General features: G+C 39.1%; 1 long non-coding RNA gene across 1 annotated transcript; it reads right to left on the bottom strand.

Moving 5' to 3' along the window:
• Positions 1 to 134: 134 nt before the first annotated feature.
• Positions 135 to 17892, bottom strand: LOC139828380 (uncharacterized). Its single transcript, XR_011739895.1, has 3 exons — positions 17758 to 17892; positions 16036 to 16123; positions 135 to 212 (listed from the first exon to the last, which is right to left on the bottom strand). It is a non-coding gene; the product is annotated as an uncharacterized lncRNA (long non-coding RNA).
• Positions 17893 to 18256: the final 364 nt, after the last annotated feature.

Below are 18256 nucleotides of genomic sequence, written 5' to 3'. Positions count from 1 at the left end.
GCCCTACTCAACACTCCGGGCATTTTTATGCCTCCTAATTCCTCAGGACCTTTGGATGCAGTTCAAAAACCACAAATAATTAACCAGTTCCCAAATTATACCTCTGCCCAGCTCTTAGAGAGTACATAGCGTTACCTCTTCCAAATGGTTGATGTTCCTCATCTGGACCTGCCAGGCTTCCTTGTCCATGTTAGAAAGCAGAGTATTTCATCCTGTGCAGAACAGGGGAAAAAAGGCCACATGTTACATCTCCCTGGAGTTGTCAAGAGTGCAAAGCTGAAAATTCGATGGCATTTTCATGACCCAGCCTTGTCCTATAGACCAACATGTCAAGACGGCAACTGTTAAGCTACCCTAAAATAACAGAATCTCCATTATGCATTAAAGGAACTCAGCTGGGCTGGTCAGTGTGAACAGTTATAACCCAATATCATACTTTAGCATTTACCAGGCTGTGGAACTTTGGCTACAAGTTCATAAAAGTACCAACATTAGACTGTCAAGCTGATACGAAATAAAATATTTCTATTCATGAAGACCGACTGAAATTTTTATTAGGATTGACCAAACTGGAAACAAAATATTGTGGGGTCTTTTTTAATCTTGTGCGCCTTATCCCACAAAATATTAATATTGTAAAACAACAAAAAAGTCAATTTTGCAAATAACAAATAAATAAGCACAATTCTTGAGCATCTGTATCAGTCTTCATGTCAATAACACCAAAAAAGAAAATATGATAGTCTTTTTCAGTTTAGCCTTATTATGTCTATTTCTATTTCTTATCTACCTATAAATTTGCTTTTTCAAGTTAAACTTCTCACAGTCATAATAATAAACCAGCACGCATGAGAAAAGTAACACGATATAGATATGAAATGAAAACGAGCTAAGAAAAACCACCATCAGAACTAGAGAGAAAGGCTGTGAAATTTGATTTCTGAGAGAAAAACAGAACATATATAAAGAAAATAGCGTACAGAAGTACGAGCATGCCTGTGTTCATATCGCATGCTCCTTTTTAGTGCGACTGTCACATCCGCACACACAAGAACTACAGAACCATTTATTTTTGCTCATATTCATATACCTTTAGCGTACGTTCATTACAACAATGTGACTTTTTTATTACTCTAACTGCAAGGAAAAAGGAGAAGTGATTGTGGGAAGATAAGGAGGTTCAGAAATCAAGTAGAACAATGTAAAAAACTAATATCAGACTTCCACAGAATCTTTCAAGCTTTCTAAGACTATTCTCTAATAAAACAACATGACTCATTAAAGCACAGAGGAGGTCTCACAGTACACACTAATGATAGCAAATGCAACCCAACACTCCACATATTGTTTTATTTACTTTAAAAAAAATCAAACTTCATTGAAAATCCACTTTGGCCTCACACCCACAGCATTACACACCAGAAACTATTATTTTCCTTTGAAACGCGCCCAGTCAACTTTAAAAGGCCATTCCTCCAAATGCAGAGTACATACAAATACTTAAGGGGTTAATAAACTCCTACGGTATACCAAAATCACCAGTTTTATACCTCAACTCTGGACATTTGGAGCTCCTAAGAGAGGAGTAATTGCATTGTAGTAACGCTAAAGTTTGATTTAGGTTCCTCCATCGGCAGAATGAAGTGTGTCTTACTTCTCAGGTGTGAGACTTGGCCGCCCTGCCTTTCGCAATATATTATCCCAAAAGTGTCAGAAAATGCTCAGCAGCGCCAATTCTTACAAAACTGTGTGCGTTATAAATCCCGTGTAAGCAGGGGATTTCTTATGCCAACAACGCTCCTCAACCTTTACCTTATTACCACACTTCTTTGGCTGCTAGGAGATAAAAATCATTTAAGCTTTTTTTACTGCTCGTGTGCGAAATCTCCGATAACGCGGCCAAACGCGGGGAAAGTTCAGGGCTGTTTTACGACCCCGTTTTTTTTCTATCAAAAATTTCGATCTACAAAGCCTGAAAACACCAATTCATCGCTGTGGGATGAGGTCAGGGAAACCCCACCCATTCCCTCGACAGACCTTCCTTTTCCTTTAGTAGAACTTTACGTTGGCTACAGAAATATGCCCCGTCAGACAAGAAACACTTGCCCTCGGATCGGACACAATGCCAAGTAAATTAGGATTTTCTTTTAATACACGGTGAACTTGAGCGTTGTGTGTGCTTAAGACACATTATCTGTGAGTTTTGGAGGTGAAGTCCGTCCGTAATGAAATTCAGCTGAGCAGGAACTCGCCTGGAAACGCCAGCGACGGGTAATGACAAGACAGGTTTGGCACCGAGGGATGCGTGAAATAAAATAACAGCGGTGAAGATTTCCAGAGAAAAAATATTAATTGTCTTGTTAAAGTGTATGACATGAGGAGCAAGGAGGAATGGCAAACACATGTCAAAAACACATTTTATTTACCTTTCATTAGCATGTCTTCCTAGGAGAAGGCTAAATACTCCAAGAGAGGGATGGGATTTTTCCTATGTTAACTAATCCAGACAAAACTGAACGGAGATTTGCTTTCTTCAGCATTCATTGATATTAATTGCCTTATTGAACTAGCTGTGGGAACACGGATTTCCCAATGCCAGCATAAAGGATCATTATTTATAAGCTAACTGATCCCACAAATTCTACACTTAGCTCAACATTTCCGTTGGAAACGCTGAAAGAATCTTTTAAAAAATCGTTGTATTTCATACTTTACACTAAGGCACACCAGCTAAATGATACAGTTTTAAGTCTCACATAACAGACTCCACATCAGCTCTGCGTATTATTACATTTTTTTCCTCCCTTTATTTTTCATCCTCTCCCTTTTCCCCTGACTTACAGGTGTCCTTAGTTACAGCCATCAGTAAAAACAAAACACATATGCAGACTATAAATCTGTATTTGTGTACTAATTCATGAGAGTAAAATATCTTCAGTTGCTCCTTCCAATTTCCTCAGGCTTTCAGGAACTCGATTTTGTCCCAGAAGTTTGGTGAGCAGAGACCTGCAACTGTGGGTTCTGGCTTCAAGTAAATATATTTGGCAGAAGAGACTCCCAAGCAAAATTAAAATTACTAAATAAACCCTGCAACCTTTAGTCAAAGTGCTAATTTGTCACTGCAACCCTTTGGAGATAGATACAGATGACTCGGTCCATCAGAGTTCCTGTAATAATACAAAAGTCAGTGACATCAAATTATAATTCTTAATACCAAGGAGTTAGTAAATTTTAAGGAGAAATCAAGAAATCATGTGAAGTTCCTTTGTTCTAATACATGGTAACAATTCTTACAGCATTGCTGCAGCTAAGCTCAACTTTGCTGTTCAGAGATCAATTTAGGGGCTTTATGCACTGTTTTAAATCAAAACTGAGCTAAACTTGGTGTGTAGATTTTAAAGCGACAAAAGTCTGTTGTTCTTATGTTCCTTCCTCTTTATATCACAGTCAGAATCCTTCGCCAGACCCCAAAAAAGTAACTGGTTTTGGCACAGTTTAGATGCCAAATATATAAGCTACAACAGGAAGATCTAGGATTTACTTTACAGTTTTAATAATTCAGTCCACACAGAGCAAAAAAAATACATTTTTAGTGTGCTGAAAAGCAGCACAGTATCCTTGGAGAAGATGTACTTGATAAGAAAGATCTCATTCTTGCACAGATTTTGGTTAAAGCAGATCCACAGGTGGGAAAACATTTTGGCTTGGACTTCCAAAGCTCCACGATACTCTGCCCACATTTGAGGATCCTTGGCCAGGTGAGACATTTCCAAGTTTGTCCCATTAATGCAAAAAGTATTACTAAAATAAAGATATTTGGCACAGATATTACTTAAGATACGTATAGCAACAAGTGCCACATGGCTGTATTGATAGTCAAAGCCTGGTCATCATAATCCCTGGGTTAAAGAGATGCCACTGACTGATGCTCCAAAGTACTTCAGCAGAAGAAAGTCAACACGTATGAAGACAAACATGCCACAAACTAAACTGTCTGTTTAAGTTTCTAGTTAATTAACCAGTTGTAAGGATGTAATTTCCAAACTTTTCGGTACTAAGGAGACCAAACGAGCATCTCCAGAAGACAGAGCTCATCTACATATAACAACCAGGACTCGACGTGTTACAACATGCAACGACCAGGGCTCAGAGAGCCTGGGGAGCTTTGACAGATGAGAATCCTGTAACTGCAAGGCGAAATACACAAAAACTACCAGCAAACATAAAACAGTACAAATATAGCCACTAAGTCCATGTTTAGAAAGCCAATCGATCATATCTAATGACATGATCTAATGTCATGTCTAATGATCATGTCTAATGACATTACTAGGGAGAGAACCTAGAAAGAGAAAGGCAAATATTAAAAAGTGGTATGTGCTAAATAAACATAAAATACTATGAGAAAGGGGAACAGTTTGTTTACCTAATGTGCAAGAAGAAAAAGTAAGATATGGTCCTAAAATCTCATATAAAGTACATATCTCATCCCTCTCATTTTAATACAATACAACAATTGTTCTAATTAGAAATCCAAAATACGGGACAAAATTACAAGTTTTGCTATCAGGACATGAAATTGTAGAGCATCACCCTAAAGAAAATGAAACATTTAGGAGCCTCCCCTGTGTTACTTCAAATAAATCCTTTTTTAGTTCTTTTCTGTGTTCCCATAGCTGTTCCTTTTTGCAGAGTATTTCAAGGTTTCAGGATCTCTTAATGAATATGTGTTGCCAATACATAGTTAAGCTTAGCATTGGTTTTGTGTGTACGTATATGCATGTGTGCACATACACACTGTAAACCTGGAGAACAACCCACGGCTTCGTTGTATGGAAATGCTCACACTTTGTGTTCGATCGACGTGTTCAAAGGGAGCCTAAAAAAACCTTGACATCTCTTATTTGAATGGGGCTGGCATGGAAAACCATGTTCATATTGTACTCATTTGTGGTCTGCTTCTCAGGAATTTTAACAGATGACAATTCAAAGATAAATTTGCTTTAAAAATAAATGACGAAAAATAACTGGCTTCTCCGCACCTATTTCATCATCTCAAAAGTATGTTCAGATTTATACAATTAAAGCAGAAAACAGAAGTCTAAAAATGAAATCTGATTTTAGAGCAGCTGGGATGAATAGGATTCTTCTTTCAATCCCTTTGTTTTGTGCTGCAGCCCCACAGGTCACAAATGGGGAAAAGAGGGGGCTCTGACCTGATTCTGTGGCACAGGAGCTACAGCTTCTTGTCTTCTCCAAGTTCAGATAATATTCGGTGGGAAGTCCCATTAAACATATTTAATACATGCTCACAACCGAGCAGGTACTTCACTGAGCCAAAACCTGCCATGGGGACACTTTGGACAATTATTTCCATCTCTGTTTGACCTCTAATTGTGGCTTAGAGCACTCATGCCCTTCTTCTATTTAGATAAAAAAATCAGATTTTTTTTTCTTTCCTTCACACAGCAATAGATTGGAAACTGAGGGTGTTATCCTGTAGCTCAAAAATAGTACCAACAGCCAAAACAGCTCACATGTGATCCTTGTGAGGGAGGTTCAGGGCCCAAGGTCTGACTGCAACTCTTCGTATCAGTTGTATTCATGGGGGACAGCAAATTGTCTTGTTGGACATGGAGCTGAACAGTAATTCTCACCAACTTACGAAGGCTCCACTAATCTCCTCTTAACCAAGGAGAGCCAAACCTATTTTGACACTGTCAATGTTCTTTCCAATCCAAATTAAAGCTTGTTTTGTAGTCTGATTCATGCAGACTGTGCCTCAATTCCAAATATGCCTTGTACCTCTCCTCCTGAAGACCTTTAGCAAAATCCAACAATACCATAGGTAAGTTCCCTGTATCTTTTGTATCCATCACTACTAACACCAGGCTGCAGGTATGTCCCCAAAAAATTAAAAATACACAAAATAAATGATGAAGTGGAATAGCAAATATGACAAGGGAACAAACCAGCAAAACAAATAATGCAAAAATGAAGAGTCAAATTTCACCTCTTCATCTCTGATAATGTCTCAGCTCAACTCCAAAATTATTCATTTGGCTTCTACTCTTTTACCAAATCTGAGGTATCTGGGTGAAAAATAAATTTGAAATTAATTTTGAAAATCAGCTTGTGCTGATAGAGACATAGAACAACAATATCAAAAGCACCCTCTTTCCCCCTACAACCCAAAAATCAAACTCAAAACCAAGAGAAAAACAAGTCTTTATCTACCTCTAGTAATTGGACTTTCAGGTTTCTGAGTCAAGTCAGTGAAAATTTCAGTGAAATTATCCATGTTGCTGCCTTTTTCTCCTGTTCTGTAGGACCTGCACAACCCCTGTGTGTTGGCCACCCCTTTCTGACCATTCCTACCCTTTTTTCCAGTTTTATCCTCCCACCTCATTACACCACAGAGGCAAACACTTATTCATTTATTGACGTGTTTTAAAATGATCAAGACCTGCCAAGCTGCACATAGAGCTATTATGATTGACCAGGTGATCTAGGAATCTAAGTCACCATTTGTTCCTTGTCATACTCGATAGTTGTGTCTATTTTTTCACCAGATTATTTGAATCAGGGTCCCTGTCTTCGTGTGTTTTTCTAGGTTTTATCACAATAAGTTTCTGACATAAATTATAGTCTTGGGATCATCAGCAATTTTGCTAATAATAACAATAATAATGGAAAACAATTGTTTGGGGCGAACTAATATTTTAAGCTATAAAAACCTGGATTGATTACTAGCTCATCTCTGATGAGAAAGAGGGAATAGCTCTCCGGACACCAAAAGTCAAAACCGAAATTGAAAACTCAACATGTTCATCTAACACCAAGCAGAGACGGACTTCCAGTACATTAAGGCAAAGGATTAGAATTCAAAAGACCTTGTCAAATTGGAGAAATGACCTAAAAAATAACATTTAATTAAAGAAGGAAAAATGCAAATTTTATGGTTAGTTAGGAATAACCAGGATGTTAAATACAAAATAAGGGACATTCTGTTAAGACAGCAGTTTCTGCGTGACATGGTCCAGTTACACCGATGAAAATCCTAAATGTTATGATGCTGTGGAAGAAAAGACACATAACATCGCAGGGGACATGTACATATACATACATACATATATATATATACAACCCTAAAAAATCTGAAATAACCTGCTGCACTTCCCAGCCTTGACAGTACTTGACCTACCCTTAGAACTATATACAGTCACAAAAGACACCAGGCAAGAAAGATTTGGACCAACTAGGTAGAGTCACGAAGAATGAGAGTGATAAACATGTAGAAAATCAGATTTGCTGGGGAGGGAGCAGCTAAGGAATTAGGATTGTTTGTTCTATAGAAGAAGAGACTGAGGAAAGATTACACATAAAAATATGTGCAATAGGAAGCAAAGGGGAAAGAAATTAATTGTTCTCCATGACAATGGTGTACAAGCAAAACCAGGAGTCCATCAAACCTGCAGCAAAGAACATTTTGGTGAGATATTGTGAAAAATCTCATGGAAATGTTAAGAAAGTATTACTCAGTGCTAGGGCAGGTGTCTCAGCTGGACCTTCAGATGAGGTTTACCTAGTAAACCACACATCAGACAATGCACAATGGTCTGTCCAGTGACAGCAGAAAAAAACTCAGCAATAAAACATCTATGACTCTTTTCTTTGGTGCAACTTCAGAAAAAGTGTTTGGTTTTATGGGAAAAAAAACGTTTAAAATGAGAAACATTTTGTGCAATTTAGGATTTACATCCTTTAATGTGAGATAGACTTAAAATCTATTTTTAACCAAAGAATCTTATTAAAGTAAGAAGATTGCCTGGTTTACTACTTGTAGTTGTTTCAAGCAGTGGTGGCTGATGATGCTCTTTATAAACAATAGGGAATAAATTTAAACAAGCTAAAAGACGTTTAATGTAAAAAACTGTAGCTTGAGAAAAAATATGTTGTTGTGGATTGCATATTTTACATGCAATTTATGCTGCAGTTTCTCTTCATTAACCACATCTCGAAGATTTTTCAAAGCAACAGCATGAATATTATTAACATGTGTTAAAAATGTGTTTAAAATAATATATAAAGCTTTGTGCTTAAAGCAAAAGTTTAGGTATAATGAACAAGGGTGTCTGTGTTTTATATATTGGTTTGTACATGTGTTGATATATAAACCAGGCTATGTGTGCACAGACACATGCACATATATATTGCTTTGGAGTTCGTGTTTTAATTAAACTGAACTAGACCTTAACAAGAACATCTAATTCATAATTCTCTCATTCCGTTCTATAGATTCTTATTAGTTAAAGCAGATATAATCCATCCTGAAATGTGACACATAGAAATTGCTAGCATCTCCTTTTGCTGTATTTCTTTTCCTACCGTTGGTTTCCTTTTACTGCAGGGATCTCAGGACAAGTCTCGTAGCATTCGGTTTTTCTCTGCAGTATTTCCCCTTTCAAAATTGCTTTTGCTGTCATGATATTTATAGAAATCATTGATAATGGCAGACGCAAAACTTGAAAACTACAATAATTAAAAGTAGTCTGAGTAACTGACAATACCCAATATTATTGCACGAATCTAGTCCCAGTACCATCTCCAGTTTATCTGCTCAGTTATAACTCTTACATACAACACCTTTACTATAGAAAAACCCACCTAAATACCAAACAAAAAATAATCGCATAATCAGACTGTAATGTAATATTCTGAAGTAACATCTTTTTGACATTTTAGGCATAACTCTCTGGAATACACTCAGCGTCCATTAAATTTACTCCTGCTGGTATGGACAGGAGTATTATTAGGTGAACAGAGCGCTTTCACAAATCTTATCCTACTAGTCAAGGACTGGCCTGAACTCTTCATCAGTAGCACACTGGGATTTGGTCTATGCTAAGCTTTTCAGAGAAATAAAAAAGTGTTTGTGGATATTTTCTACCTTTCAATGAAGAAAAAATAAGGTTTGGTTTGGTTTTCTTTTTCATCTCAATGGAAACAAAACCAAGATGCATCACTCTGAAAGGCTTTTAGAGTGTCTGGATGTTAATTCTCATACACTTCAGATATTGGAATCAAGCAACATGACAAATTCTAATGCTCCTTCTGGAGATACCTGCATGGCTGCACTATGTCTGGTTAGGATAACATTAGCCAAGTGGAAGCTTTATAGTGGTAAGTTCCTCTTGATGACAATTTTTATTTTAGGATAGATATACAGTGATATATTATTTACTTAAGCTTTATATAAACAAGTAGAAAGCAGAAAAAATAGAAGTTAGTACAAGCAAGGAACAGAAATCATTTTATAAATGTATCAAAAACAAACCATATTTTCCCTTGAAAAAGCAGAGTAAACATAATGAAAGGCACTTAAAAGGCATTAAGTTCTCACTTCAAGTACCAGTAAAATCCTTCTCCTCCTTCTTCACACTTTTACCAAACTGATCCTGCATCTCATCTTCCTTTTCACTGTGTATTCTTTGTTGGAACAAGTTTGCAGCTCACACATCCCCGCGCTGATGTTTGTTACTCACACGTACCTGTTCAGTGATTTGGCAGAATCACAGTGGCATTTTATCAGCTTTCAGCGCTGCTTATTTCATCTGTCGAATGTTCATATTTCCCTTCGCCTATGTCATCCAAGCATATTTTTTGGACTTGGCATAACAAGGAGGCCATCTCCACATCACCGCTTGGCAGTTTGCATGCAATGTACGTGAAAACAGATTAAACATTAGCTGGAATCAATCTTACCCATTTTTGGCATGGACCAATTGAGAACAAACATTTACTGATAGCAACTGCCTCACTTTTTGGACGTAAAGATAGTACATGAGTTTCAGTAATTCCTTGAAAGTGGGAATTTTCCTAGAAAAAGTTGTGGTTTTGCACCATAAAAAAGCACACAGGACAATAATGTACTAATTCATGTCACGAGTTTCCCAACTCACCAATAACTTCATACAGCATTTGAAGAACCAAAGAAGAGCAGGAGGAGGGTTCTGATTTTGGCAGCAATTGTGACCAATCTGTACTATGTGTGTGTGGCACTGAGCACCCCAAAAGTGGCACCCAGCACTTGGTGTCACCTCTGCATAAGATGATGTGAGAACCTTGGTTACCCCATGATGTGCTTCGGTGGGGTTAAACAGGAGGATACAAGAGTCACGGTACAACCGCAGGGCATGACCCAAAGAGCATAAGAACTAAAGAATCCATTCCTAAACAACAGTTCAGAAGCAAAATGTGTTCTGAGACAAAACAATCTTGGTTTCACGTCTTTCCTTAAAAATTCACGTTTTCTGCAGTAGAAAAAATTTGATAATCAGCTGAAATTTTCACCTAAATATTGAAACTTGACACCACTTATTTGGGTCAGAATAATGTTCTGTTTGTTGTCATAAGAAAGGAAAGAAGATTTCCTGCACTTCAAAACTAATGGCTTTGTGGCTGTGTTAACCAGGCAAGCAGAGGCCAGGGGTTGGAATTAACGTAACGCCATCTGTCTGGTTGCTCTTTATCTAATAAACTGATTATTTTCTCTAACGTGACACACAAGAGCAGCTCACAAATATTGCCCCATACCTAAATAACTATGAAAGAAGCACAGAAAAACAAACTCAAGGAGGGTTGTTACAAAATGAGGGAGGGCACTGTCCTAAATGTAAGTCCTTCTCTGTAGGAGAAAGGGGGAGAAGGATTGTTTGGCTTTTAACCTTCAATTTGTTTTATTTTATCATCTTGATCTGTGCTGTATGTGTCTATTTTACGAGTTGTTTCCTAAGTTTTCAGCTGGTTGGAATTCCCCTTGCAATGGGAAGGTTTGCAAGTTCAGAAACACGCCACTTTGGGGAGTAAAAGTTTCTCTTCTTAAAAGTATTTCTAAACCCGTGTTGATAAAAACTCAGTGATTAAGCCACTTTGAAGCAGTGCTGGTATCAGATCCACGCACAACTGGAAGCACCAGTTTAAATCAGCCGGGGCTCTGGAAATTAACAGAGTAGCACTGGAAATGCCTCTAGCAAACCAGGTTGGGACATGAAATTGGGGTACCCCAAGACTTCTGGGAATTTATACCTAGATTCAATTCTGAATCCAAAATTTGGATGTGTGTGTTCTGCAACCAGTTATGATTCACCCATAACCAGATCCAACTCTCTGAAAAAAAAATATATAGCATTAGTAGTAGGTTTAAATGAGTTTGAAGGCAGCTGAGCCCACAGCCAGGCTGTAAAACACCCTGCGTCTCTCTCTGCCCAGTGAAACCGGCTTCATCCCAAGTAAATCACAGCTCAGAATCAAAGTCCAGTCCAAATTAAACCACCACAGATGAATGACAGCCCTCGGGCTTGTGCAGGTAGCTCCACATCATCCCATCCTATTTCAGACGTTAAACAGTTTTACCTGTGTGAGATGCCTACAAGGCTTGGTCTTCCCTGCCATGGGCTGCAAAAGGCACTGCTGATGTTTCTAGGTCAGATTATTACTATATTATTTCCTCAACCCTGCATTAACTCAGTAAGTCTGGCACGGTGTAAACCTACTGGCAATGGCGGTTTCTGTTCTGCAGCATGACTAAGGCTGGGCTTGAGCAGACCAGGTTTCTTAAGCCTGGATCGTTCTGAGGCTTCACCCATGACGTAGCTTCAGCATGAAGTATGAAGCGAGAAGTAGAAGTAGAAATGAAAGGATATTTATTATAAAACAAGAGCGTTTGTTAGTACCAGCTTGGACACGTGACGTTATCTGGAGAAGTGACAAGTCTTTTTATACCAAGACGCTACTCACTGGAGTTACTGCACTACGCTTCTCCTTATCCTAATCATTTATAGAGAGATACGATGCAAGTCTCTTAAGCTTTTCCTTAATATCCAAATATATTTCACTGCCACAACAGAGATGTAAACAAAGTTCACACAAAGTCATAAGCACAGCAAGTCATTTTATCTCCTCTCCCCTTGTTCAAGTATCTCAGGTATTTTTGTTCCTGTGCTGCAACGTTATTTGCACAGTTGTACGTTTCTGACTTTTAGATCAGGGCATGTGAATCTACAAGAAGAGAGCAGCTAAAAACAGCTACTTTTCTCTCATCTACCAGCAAGAAATCAAGTCTATGAGGTCTACATGCAACCCCGAATTCTTGAACTAAAAGTTAAGGCAGCCTTTCCCTGGGGAAAAGCTAACTTCATTTATAAAACATATTTGATTTCCTTTTTCTAATCTCTCCGCAGCCTTTTTACACTGCTGCGTGCTTTAATTTTGCTTTCAGTCAGAAGTTTAAAAACTTTAGCTTCTAATAACTGGAAAAAAATGGTTATTTAAAGATAACTGCAACTTGCTTAACATGCCAGACTATCATATGCTCACTGCTTTGAAGCTGCAAATTAATGACGAGCAGGAACAGTGACTATCTTTCAGAGAAAACTGACCTCTTTCTAATGGCTCATCGCTAATGTCATCTGTCTGCTGCATCTCATTATGAGAATTTCACGGAGTAAAAAAGTATCTTAAGGCTGTGCACAAATAAAAAGGACCTTCTAGTATTGAGCACTTTGAAAATTTTTGATCTCTCAAAATACCTTCCTTAGATACTGGTTTCCCCTTTTGTGCATGGCACGCTGCTTATGTCATCTATTCTCTGTGACTAATTATGTTAATTTTGTGCCATAAAAGTAACTGAAGGCTGTTAAGGAATAAAAGCTTTTGAGTGGCCTTATTTCATAAACACCCCTTTTGAACAAGGCGCATTTAGTCATATTTGCAGTAACAGAAAGAGTCTTGTGCTAAAAATACAACAAAGGCTCTTGAATATGGCCATTTATTCCTACTTTATTAGGTAATTTATGAAAAGTATGAAGGGAAGCCTTTTTGTTACTATAATTTGCATAAAGCTGGTGCCCCATTAATGAGATAACTTCCTGCCTTTTGTGTACCACCAGCTGGAAATAGAAATATAGGAACTTTTCTGTCTCCCAATTACTTAACCTGCTGAGTTCAGAGTTGGAGAGTAAACAGGATTCATATCAGTCAAAGAAGTTGATTTCTGCTGCTCTATCTAAAATATTTTTATTTAATTACGGAGCCAGTGAAAATGAAACATTTAAAAATATAACAAGTGTCCATCGGTTACATAGGACCAAGACTTAAGACCTGTGCCTCAATTTTGCACCTGTCTTTTTTGTGCTGTCAGTCACAATTAGTTGTGCTACAGACTGTAACCATCACGAATCACGGCAGACATGTAAACCCGACATTTTGAAGGTATCTGGGTGCCAAAGGATACAGATGGGTTCTAGACATCATCTTCCAAAGTCACCTAGAAACTCAACTGGCATCCAGTGCCCAGACGCTTTCGAAAATCCCATTAATTGCCTTTTCGGTGCCTAATACTTTAGAAATTCTGAGCTGGATAGAAAACTCCCTTCAGGAGAAGCAACAACAGAGCATTTCCCAATGAGAAGAAAATCACTCATCTGTAACACTGATCCACGTGCCAAAAGTTCAATCTACCTTCAGATTGGCTTACATGGTGCAATGGTACATGGTACTCTGCTTAAAAAAAAGTCACATTAGTGGGTTTTTTCAATCACTTTTCTGCTTTAATAGCAGCATTTTGACTGCTGAATTAAAGGTATTGTTTATCAATTGTAGCATCTGGGAATCATTCATACATAAGGTGATGACTTAGCCATAAAATCAATGGAGCAGCTCCCTATTTAGATATTTTTACGCTGTTTACTATCTCCGAATTTATTTCAAGTGACTTAATTATAATTAGGATAATGGCGACTCCTTAACAGCGTGCAGAAACATACACAGGTTGCGAAAAAGCTACATATAGAAATAAGACTCTAAATTTCAGCTGCACAGAACTCGTGTGGTTTGAGGTCAGTTTGCTGGAGCATTAAGGATTGCTCAGTGGTCAAATTGCTTGATTAGCTATACCCGCCTGATCTATTAAATCTAAATAAAAGGCGTGATTTGCTGTGGAACATGTGGCAGGGTTGTGCTCACCATACCCCGCTCTTTGGTTATACTTGGGGGGTTCCCTGTTTTCCCACTGTAGGAAAGCTGGTCTCATTGCCGTTCCACTCTGAAGGAGGAAAAGGCAATCAAAATCACCTTGCAGATAATAAAATGGATTCAATCCCGGTTTAAAGAGTCCTTTCACACTACCCTGGATATCTAAACAAATCATTGCAAACCCACGTATCACCTCATCTAGTTAAAATACGGCTGTATTTAGAATAGATGCGATATAGTCGCCACTGGCATTTTAACCATGAGCTAAACCATGACTGCTGACAGGCTAAAGGTTGTCACAGTCAAGGTCCTAATTACTCTACAAATTACAGCGAGATGGTAAGATTCATCTCCTCTTGCCTGAGGCACTGGGTTGGGGAGGAAAATCTACATGAGCTCCTTTCAGGAGCAGCAGAGACAAGCAGACACCTCCAGATTGGGATTCACAGCTCGGACGGGCTGATTCATTCCCAATTTAGACATCCTGAGTACAGACTCAGGAGGTATGAGTTGAGACTCAGATTTTTTTTTATCCCAGCTTACATTTAGAAAAACAAGATTCAAACTGTTCCTGAAGGTGTGGGTGTCTGAATGTGAATCTTCAAATAGTACATAGTCACTTAATTTGCTGCACATTCCACCTTTCTGCCTGATTTTTCCTAACACATTAATGACATCAAATATTTTGTGCAGCACCATTTGGTGCTAGAATGGGCTACTTTGTTAAAAGACTGCATGAAAAAATATGTTTCAAGGACCTGATAAAGGTTTGGAGGAAGAGAATTAAATCCCAGCATATGGTTATTACTGAATCAACACACTTGTGAGTGGAAACTTAGGTAGGCTGGAAAGCATTTAGAGAAGTTAAAGTGTTGCTTCTCTTTTCTAGAAGTGAAGTATTGACAAAAAAGAGCCGCTGCTCTGTTATAGAGAACCCTATGGCACCGACCCTATGTCTCAGGAGAAGTTACTCCATCTAGACTGCTGGCCAGAAGAGCAGCAGCTCCCCAAAGATCCACACCACCCACAAGAAGCGACTGGTTCCAAACCACCTTCACACAGTAATTCATATTGCAGGGTTACAGAAGCTTTTAGGAAGCACTGTCACAGAATCACAGAATAAAAGGCTGAGGGAGCTGGGGCTCTTTAGCTTGGAGGAGACTGAGGGGTGACCTCATTAATGTTTACAGATATCTAAAGGGTGAGTGTCAGGAGAATGGAGCCAGGCTCTTCTCGGTGACGATCAGTGGTAGGACAAGGGGCAATGGGTACAAACTGGAACACAGGAGGTTCCACTCGAATATGAGAAGAAACTTCTTCATGGTGAGGGTGTCAGAGCCTGGCCCAGGCTACCCAGGGAGGTTGTGGAGTCTCCTTCTCTGCAGACATTCAAACCCGCCTGGACCCCTTCCTGTGGAACCTCAGCTGGGTGTTCCTGCTCCATGGGGGGATTGCACTGGATGAGCTTTCGAGGACCCTTCCAATCCCTGACATCCTGGGATTCTGTCCTGCTGTTTATGGAGGGGGGAGCATCTCATGTGCAACAATGGATCATAAAGTTACAATCTAGACTGGTCATCAGTCACATGCAACACACGCTCACTCCTGACATTAAATAAACCTCATTAGTTCACAGCTCTTTTTTTCCTACTCAAAAGCCAAAATCTTTCTTTTTTTTATATACTTTTTCCTGGGTAAATAGTCTTTTGACTCCCTCACAAGGAAAACTTCCCTTTCACATGTCTCTTTGCACCCTGCAGAGGGCTGGGCCAGCCCCCCTGGCCAGGAGACTCCACAGTGTCCATCCCACACAAGAGATGCCCCTGAGGTCCCGCTCCTCAGATCACAGTATTTTTTGTCCCCCACTTGTATCCAAATCAGGTTCCTGTGCTCAGGTTGGCTGCCCATATAGCCAGCTATATGGGTTGGCCATATACATCATCTGCTAGTCCTCCCACAGAGGGAAAATGCAAAACTTGCAAACCTCACCCAAGATCTTACCTGAGAGGTATTTTTGCACATGGCTGGCCCAGACTGGTGCCAGCTGTCTAGCGTTTTCCCCACATACATTGCAACAAAAGGTCAGATGCTGTGGAGAGAAGGGAAAAGAGAAGAAAAAAATATATGTTTTTATATATATATACACGTATCTTTATATGCAGGAATAAAGAAATGTGCCTAGAAAGACTTTGGGTGTTCAGTGTTTAAGATTCAATAGAACATGAGTCTATATAAAACTTGAAATAAAAGAAGCCCATTGACCTATTTAATGGGACTAGTCATTAAAGCCACGAGAGGTAAGGAAAAAACAGCCTAATGAGGAATTAAAAAAAATAAAAAGGGAAAAAAAAAAACCCTTCTCCATGCCCACTAGCCCAGGGCTGGCTTAATTAAAGCCAATGTAGAAATCTGCAAGAATAAAGAAATAAACAGTTAAATGTGTTATTTTTATCCCCATATTCCCAGCTTCTCATTCTCTGTGATTGGTTTCATTCTCAAATAAACCAACAGCCTTGTGTTTGCTTTCTATTCTCTGCCTAATTTGGATAAATACAAACTTTGCTAGGCAAACTCAGAAAATAAGTTGTTATCCTGAATACGAAGCTCTGATGAACATTGTTTTGTGATTTTGATAATTACGAATATTTATAGTACGTGGTTTAAGAGGGCAGCACTAATTGGACAACGGTTTCTGGACTCTCTTCTCAAAGCACTTAAATGATAAATCATTCACCAAAGACAGATAATGTAAATAAAGCGATAGATTGGCTTTCCCTCTCTCTTCCTTTCTTTTGATTTACACACCAGCCCCAACGAGCTGTCTGTGGCCAGAAACCCAGTGTTCCTGTGGAGTTAGAACACTGTTATGTCTGTTTACAATGATTTGGGAGACTAGAGGGGAAAAGTTTGAATCAACAAATATTTTCTACGTTCCTACTGGTAACTCCAAGGCCTGTTTTCAGGGTGGTTTTTTTTCGCCCCCCTTGTCTGTTACAAGTTATGATGTGTGGATGAAGGCTTTTTCCCATGCAGTAATGACTGTATACTGAGATTTCAAGGGGCTGTTCATGACAATCCCATTTTCTGTGTAATTTCATGGTTGTCTTCTTGAATGAAGATATTGGCTGCTCTGAAGCAGGAGGTCAGATGCTCCTGCTCCCTTTCAGTATTGTTCCGGAGTATGTTTCCTTTCAGCTGATGAAAAGTAATTCATCATTTACACCCTTGAATTCTGCCAACGCTTTTCTTTTTTTTTTTTTGAACAACTTTTCTTTCCCCGTGGTACCTTGGGCCCATGAAAGAGATAAATAGGTTCAATACAACGCCAGGCCCCGGATCCTGGGAGCAGGTTCGGCCTCGGAGGCCCTAAGCTGCCCCTTTCTCATGATGGAGTTTGTCACCTTTCTACCTCTGCAAGTCAAATCCCGTCGACTCAGCCATCTCTCAGCCTCTCTGAAGTGGCTTTGGCACCCACTGGGGCATGTGAGCTTAAAATTGATTTTTTTTAATTTTTTTTTTTCTTTAAAGATCTGTCAAGTTCCCTTAAGGGAGTGGGCTGACAGCCGGCCGGCCCCGCGGCCCCTCGCGGAGCCTCAATGTCTAACAGGCACCCGAGGAAACCAAAACCTTCCTGCCAGCCTTTTAGCCTTATCTTCATTTTATTTTTTAATACAGAGATGTTAAATAAAATAGCAGTAGACAACTTGCCCCCTACGAGCTCACCTCCGCCTGGGACAAGAGGACATTGTCCCTCACATTCCACCCACGGCTTCCAACGCACTGTGCAAATAATTCATTGTAATGTCTCAGAAACCCTCAAAATAAAAAAAACAAACAACAAAATCAGACAGGTAGTCACAGGCAAGGAAAGACAGGATGCAAAGGGAGTATATTTAAGACAGATAGTCCATTCTTCAAATAGCCACTGACATACATGGTTGCAGCTAAAAGCAGGACGGCTAATTGGAGTAAATGGAAACCTTTGCGGAGTGAGGATACAACTCCCAAAACTTACCTGACAAGCTAAATAAAATTAATGTCAAAGGGAAGACCTGTCAGTAGATTAGATCACTAGAAAGCAAAGCAAAGTTTGTTACAGAAACACCTCTGAAAGGGGCTCTGTCTAAAGCCGTCATTTCAGTGCAGAAATTCTGAGCCCTTCCAAGGCATATATTTAAGATTTCTCAGATACAAAGAGGGTTAGTAATAGAAGCCCTTTTTT

This window comes from Patagioenas fasciata, chromosome 7 (assembly GCF_037038585.1).
Source record: "Patagioenas fasciata isolate bPatFas1 chromosome 7, bPatFas1.hap1, whole genome shotgun sequence".
Taxonomy (NCBI): domain Eukaryota; kingdom Metazoa; phylum Chordata; class Aves; order Columbiformes; family Columbidae; genus Patagioenas; species Patagioenas fasciata.
This window is presented reverse-complemented; position numbering and strand designations above follow the sequence as displayed.